This window comes from Dreissena polymorpha, chromosome 11, assembly GCF_020536995.1.
Source record: "Dreissena polymorpha isolate Duluth1 chromosome 11, UMN_Dpol_1.0, whole genome shotgun sequence".
Taxonomy (NCBI): Eukaryota; Metazoa; Mollusca; class Bivalvia; order Myida; family Dreissenidae; genus Dreissena; species Dreissena polymorpha.
In genome coordinates this window covers 41,448,054-41,454,655 of record NC_068365.1, presented here as the reverse complement: position 1 = coordinate 41,454,655, position 6,602 = coordinate 41,448,054, and the positions used below count along the sequence as shown (strand labels likewise).

Here is a 6,602-nt window from a genome sequence, read left to right as displayed (position 1 = left end):
TGTGCCGTTTCAAGGAAACAGTCATCTCCAGCATTTATGGCATCGTTAAGCATGTTCGTGACATGTACTGTTGACGCTCCGCTCGTATTCGATCGAGAACAGCTCGACACGCGCCAGGCATACGATACTCGACATGGACTGTTTCGCGCACCAGTGTAAGATGTTTTTTCTTCTTAATCAATAAGTATTTGAAGAAGATAATAGGCGTAAATAACTTTTATTCTATAATGTAATGTATTTTTGACATAACTCTAGGTTTGCAGGATTACAAAAGACTTAATGATTTCAAAAATATTGAACTTAATACATGCCACATTTACGATGTCGAAGTAAATTGGTACGCACATGACCCTGAGTTTGTCAGTCGGTCATTGCTTAGTTGGTCTGTGCGAAGGCCGGACATTATGTAAATTGAACAATTATCAAACATTAGACATTGTTTGTCAGCCTATTATCTAAGGTTAAGTCTCTTATAAAGCAAGTGGCCTATGGATATTTAAGCCATGGCTATTGAAGAAGTTGAAGTCGCAATTTTTGCCGCGACAATTTGAAATTTAAATTTACTGGTTTATGCAAAAACATTTATCCGAACGAACAAAAAGCAAAACTTCTCGTACCTAACAATAAACAAAGAGGGCCACCTACATGTTTATTATGAATCATATTAATACCTCATTTGAATTCATTTAATACAATTGTAAAGCAATTGAATAAATTGGAGACTTTCTTTTTTTTCTTATAGTTAGCACGCACGCGTCTAGTAATTAACTAATTTAAAACTAAAACAAGCGCACACAAATAAAAAGTACGCAATTCCGATGTCAATAAATCCAAACGACTCCAGTTAAAATCCCAATCTGTGCGTGGGTGGGGGAGGTAACGTGTGGTTGAATATTGTTTGGATAAAAATATTTTTGTGCTCAATACACTCAATTAATTACGTTAATGCATTTTATGAAAAATGTCTTAAGTACCGTAAGTATGTGAACACTTTCGTTTAAATCCATTACAATGTATCCAATATTTACCGCGTGTGTTGACACTGTGCTCGTAATATATGTACCCATGCTCGATAAAACTTGCCATAAGAACGGCGACAGTTTGCCAAACAATTGAAGGCGCAAAAAAAATTCAATACTGTACGCTCTATTTGTTCAACTATATCACTTATTTAGTAAACAGATATCGTTTAATTACATGTCGATATATTTTCTACCATTTCGTTTAATGACAATATCGTGATTATTTCCCTTATTGCGTTATATAATGTTACCCCATTTTCGACAAATTGTTACAGGAACGGAACATACATGTTTACTGCAACAATTGCTGCTCAACCAAATCAAGGGTTTCACGTTAAATTAGTAAGAAATTCACTGTCGGACGAAATTGGTTACTTATTTTCGGACAACGGGCACTCCGGATGGAACGAGCGGTCGACAACCATTGTTGTTAAGCTTGCTGCTGGTGATGACGTTTGGTTAGCATGCACAATGCCTAGCAACATCACGGGCGGAAATTCTGGAATGGAACATGATTATCATTCACACTTTTCTGGGTTCTTTATCGACGCGTTCTAACAACAACGGGGTAGCCTTGTTAGCAGATCTTTCAACACAACATGTCTATCTACCGAATGGCTGATTGTTGTTGTATTTTCTTTAAATCTAAATCGTTCGGGATCCCGTTTGATTGTATCAATGGCTAATTTTATTATACCAACATCCAGTTTGCAAAAGCGGCTATTCCTAAATGATCCACACATGTGTTATCATAAATGTAATTGTAATAATTGTGTTAATATGATTTTACTTGATCATTTTTATCGTGTATGATGACGGTGCTTGTCTAGGCATTGGAATGTTTAGGTTCAGCGTATATTTGCTTTTGCCTCAAGACATAATAGTGAGTAGAACCCCCCCCCCCCCCCCCCACCTTTCGCAATGCTTAATTGTTAAACATGAACGTTTGCTTCTTATAATATAGCTTCCCCATTTTTAACTTCAATGAGTTGTTTTTTAGTAAGTGTATAAATTCTTCCAATTGATAACTGATATATTTCTTACATACAATTGTGCTTTTGTATCAATTGCATTGTTTTGCAATCTATGAATTGTGTACTTGCCACACATGTGCCTATATTATATAAATTACAATATACTTTTTCATTAAGAAATTAAGAAATGTTCATCACAAGCCGATACGGTTGCTCATGAACTACTATACTCATTCTTTCAACTAAATGGAGCTGTTCGTTTTGTTGATACGATTGACGTGAATCACGGACATCTTACGTTCATTGCAATATCAACGATTAACATGGATTTACAATCAAATATTATCTTTTGTCGCCACTGCATTTCTGACGTAGGTTAAAGTCGAGTTCGAGTGTGGTTGAATAGTGCTGTGTCTAATCAACGTAAACTGAATTTTTGGTGGTCTGTATATGCTACCAGCCTTTGACGTAATCTGAATAACCGCATGGTCCACTGCGTCTTCTGTCTGTTCGGAAATTTCATGCGATATAAAATAGGCACATACATATAAAACTCTTTAAAAGAGACTAAACTACATTTCAATGCAAGTATCGAATTATAAAGACATAAACTAACATTAAAGAAACATGGCTGATCTTAAATTCAACAGGCCGACACAATCTGTGAACGTTAATTGTTGTTCTTATGTAATGAAAAGTTCATACACATAGGTGAAGCCTACTTATAATTGTATTTACATGATAGTGTAAACAGGAATGGTGGTTCGTGTTGAATTAAATATTGTTTATTGGATCAAATTTCCATGGCAAATAATTGCTATTGAATAATCAGCCTGTAACATGCATATCCATGAGTATTTACTTGAAGCTCTCAAACAACAGCGAAAGAATTGTGTTACACAAATCACAGAAGTTTCTGTCCTGGTAATGCATTTTTAATCGATTATTTACATATTGGAAAACTAAGAAAAATTTAGCAGTCAAACATAATTGTCAATGTAAATTTAAGTGGAAATACTACCATATATATATCCCGAATACAAGTTGCATGTTGTTATTGGGTGAATATTAGTGTTTTTTAGTATACTGCTTTCTTAAAACAAGTGTCATCATGATATATGTTAGTACAAAAATACTCAATGTCAAAGCACATGAATAAATGATCCTGACGCCACGAATTTGAAACAAACAGACAAAAAATAAATAGTATTGCACAAAACATATTTCATACGTCAGCATTGACAACACATTGTAAGCAAATGATTGTATATATTAAAGCGCCCGTTTGTTATAACTTAATATGTTATTTCCGTATACGTTTTCTAATAACAAAGAGTCCATGAATTGGGGAACGGCAAGAATATTTGAAATTTATGAGAAGAGGATTTCTTTAAACCGATCAAGAATAATGGTCTCAAATATAGGTTTTCGTAAAATGAATAGTTTGTAAAGAAAACATAATTATAAAAGCTTGTTAATCCAGATTTGTCAAGCATTATATAAATCCGTGTTAATATATTATAATTAATGAACATTGTACAGTTTATTTCCATCTACTGCTTAAATGAACGTGTGTTTGATTGCTTAAGTACGACATTGCTCAGTTCGCACAAACACTGGAATTAAACTTACTTCAATCTTTTAACCCGCACATTTTAGATTTTTTATGATGATTACAAATGACCATGGAATTAAAACACCCAAATACAACTAAAGGTTGGATACGCAGCATCAAGCTGTTTGCACAATAAGAGTTCAGACGTTAATTGGACAGTGCACATTAGACGTATGCGTATATTTAAAGTTGTTTATTTATGGCCTGTCCGTGAACGAACTATAAAACAACGACGTTCCTCATGAAACACTACAGTAGCGTACGATTTGAAATTAGCTCATAGCCATTGCCGTATCAAATGCATAATATCGGAGTATAATATCATAAACAGCGATGACGATGTATTATTAGCATTAACAAACACATCACGAATAGACACACTTTTACATTTCAAGTGGGATTAATGAACACAACTAATTTAGTGGGCAATACATAATATGATATAATGCAAACATGTTATTGATCATAACAAATAATCATGTGTGTGCTACGATATTCTATTCACATGAAATAAACGATCAATATGCTAATTCAAGCACTGTTTGTACCGATTGTAAGGCAATACAGCGTTACTAATATATTATGTTGCCTAAACTCGCTATAATCCAGCAATTCTTAGTATATATACGTGTCGCAATCAGCGGTTCAGCTCCAAACTATACTGTTAACGATTGGACCCGTGTTCGATATTTGTTGCAATCATGAATATTAGTGTACTAGTCCACGTTATAATGGTGGCGAGCTTTATCCGTGGTAGAGCTGCTTTTTTTCTTGATGGTCAGCCAGGAAATATTCAAGAATTAACTTTCGTACTTCTGAAAATGCAAACAGATATTCTGAAGGATATGTTAGAAAATTCGCAACAATCGTGTCCTTCAGGTAAGTATCGTTTTAACAGTATTTGAATTCTAGTAATGCGTCATTTGAAGATCGGAAAATAAATGTGGCCTCTAGAGTGTTAACAAGGTTTTACTATAGCCATATAAGGCATATGTAGACAGTCTCCTCGTATCACGTGGCCCTTCAATGGTCATGTGACTGTGACGTCAGTGAAACAGTGATCAGCTGATGTGATATCTTCGAAAATGCCAAGGTAAATAAACCGACTCTGAGTCCAAGAATTTACTCAAGACAAGTATGCATCAACCAGAGCAGAGAAACCTACATGAACGTAAGACAAATGTTGACGGCGCACGACGGACAAAAGGCGATCACAAGAGCTCACCATGAGCACGTTGTGCTCAGGTGAGCTAAAGAATAATACATTACTTACTAATAGGATTCATATTTCATTTTATCTATGTCAATAAAATATAATTATCTGGTGGTTACAAGGTAGAAATCTGTCACCTTTGCGCTTTAAAACTTAGAAATAATAGCTTGTCGAAATGGACGTATACGTATAGAAATTCTACTTACGGTTTACAAAAAAGAGCCATATAACAGCATACTAAATGACATGAAAGCAATATACATTGCAAGTAGACATACATGAATATGCACTGAACATTGCCCATAAAGTACGTAAAATGAGAGATTAACAGGCACAGCATGTATGAACAATTCAAAATTTAAACAAATGCAAGTAATTCATTAACATGTTCTTATTTCAATGACATTGTCTTCACAACCAGAAAAAATATTACAAAGAACAATTTTTGTACAAGGTATGTTTATCAACTTTCAGATTCACAATGACAATAAGGTTTATGTATTGTACGTTGCAGCATGATAAACAGATTATGTTTAAAAACAAAACAACAAGAGATGTGTTCGTCAGAAATACAATGCCCCTACTGCGCCGCTTTAAAATACAATTTCTATTTATCATTTGGCAGGTATAGAAATCATCTCCCTTTAAAGCCTATTACTTTCCTAGAATTTTGTCCAATCCAACTGGGGAGGGGGGGGGGGGGCGGTTGTAGACAGTCAAAAATGACCAAGTCAGACATCAATGTTGAACCCTACCATCCACAAATTAGAACAAAAAGAAATAATAATTAAATGATTAAAAAAACAACTTTGACAAATCAATCATTTCAGTTATAAATAATCAAAATAAAAAATATGTACAGTAACTGTGAAAAGAACTTAAATTCTTGGTAAGGAAATATATAAGCTGAGATTTATAATTATATAATTAATTAATTCCCTTGAAAATAATTGTCTCTAACAAATCTCTATTTTTAGGAGCAATTAAATGCCCCTTCCGTGACTGTAGATTCACCACTTAAAATGTACAGCTCCATGAGATACACATGCATGCCAAATATCAAGTTGCTATGTTCAATATTGAATAATTATCTCCCTTTCAAGCTTATCACTTCCCTTGGATTTGTATTTTTTACCTTTGACCTTGGAGGATGACCTTGACCTTTTACCACGATGTGTTTGTCAGAAACACAATGCCGCCTACTGCGCCGCTTTGATTTATTTAACAAAAATATATAATTTGGCAGGTCAGATAATTATGTCCATTTAAAGCTTATTACTTCCATTGGATTTGTTTGTTCGACCCCGTGACCTAGTTTTTGACCCGGCATGACCCATATTCGATCATGACCTAGATATTGTCTAGATACAACTTCTGACCAAGTTTCGTAAATTTCGGAGGAAAACTATTTGAATTAGAGAGCGGACACGAAAAGTGTGACAGACTGACGGACAGTGCGAAAACTATATACCCACTTTTTTCGAAAGGGGGCATAACAAACAACAACAAAACATGTTGGTTTTCAAACCCTGCATTGTAAGAACAAGAGCTTGTCACAGTAGTGCCGAATCCCCGCCGATGTGTGTTTGCTTGTATGACAGCATTTGTTTCAGAAAGTAGAATAATATTTGTAAAGTATGGCACCTGTGTCATCTATTTATATTTCAATGATCAATTAGTTATATAGAGTTGGAGCTATGCTGTATACAATATATGGAAACAAAAGAAAGGGAGGTAATTAATAAAGAAGACTATAAACAGTTACTGTTCTTGATCAC

General features: G+C 34.5%; 1 long non-coding RNA gene across 2 annotated transcripts in view; it reads left to right on the top strand.

Annotated features, from left to right (window-relative positions):
• The window catches only part of LOC127850575 (uncharacterized), a 2,615-nt gene extending 449 nt beyond the window's left edge, over window positions 1-2,166 (top strand). Inside the window, exons 2-3 of one of the 2 annotated variants that reach the window (XR_008035359.1) lie at window positions 15-155; window positions 1,298-2,166. This is a non-coding gene — a long non-coding RNA (uncharacterized LOC127850575). Of the gene's footprint in view, window positions 1-4; window positions 156-1,297 lie in introns of those variants that run through there. The other variant, XR_008035360.1, reaches the window with a different exon arrangement.
• The last annotated feature ends 4,436 nt before the right edge of the window (window positions 2,167-6,602 follow it).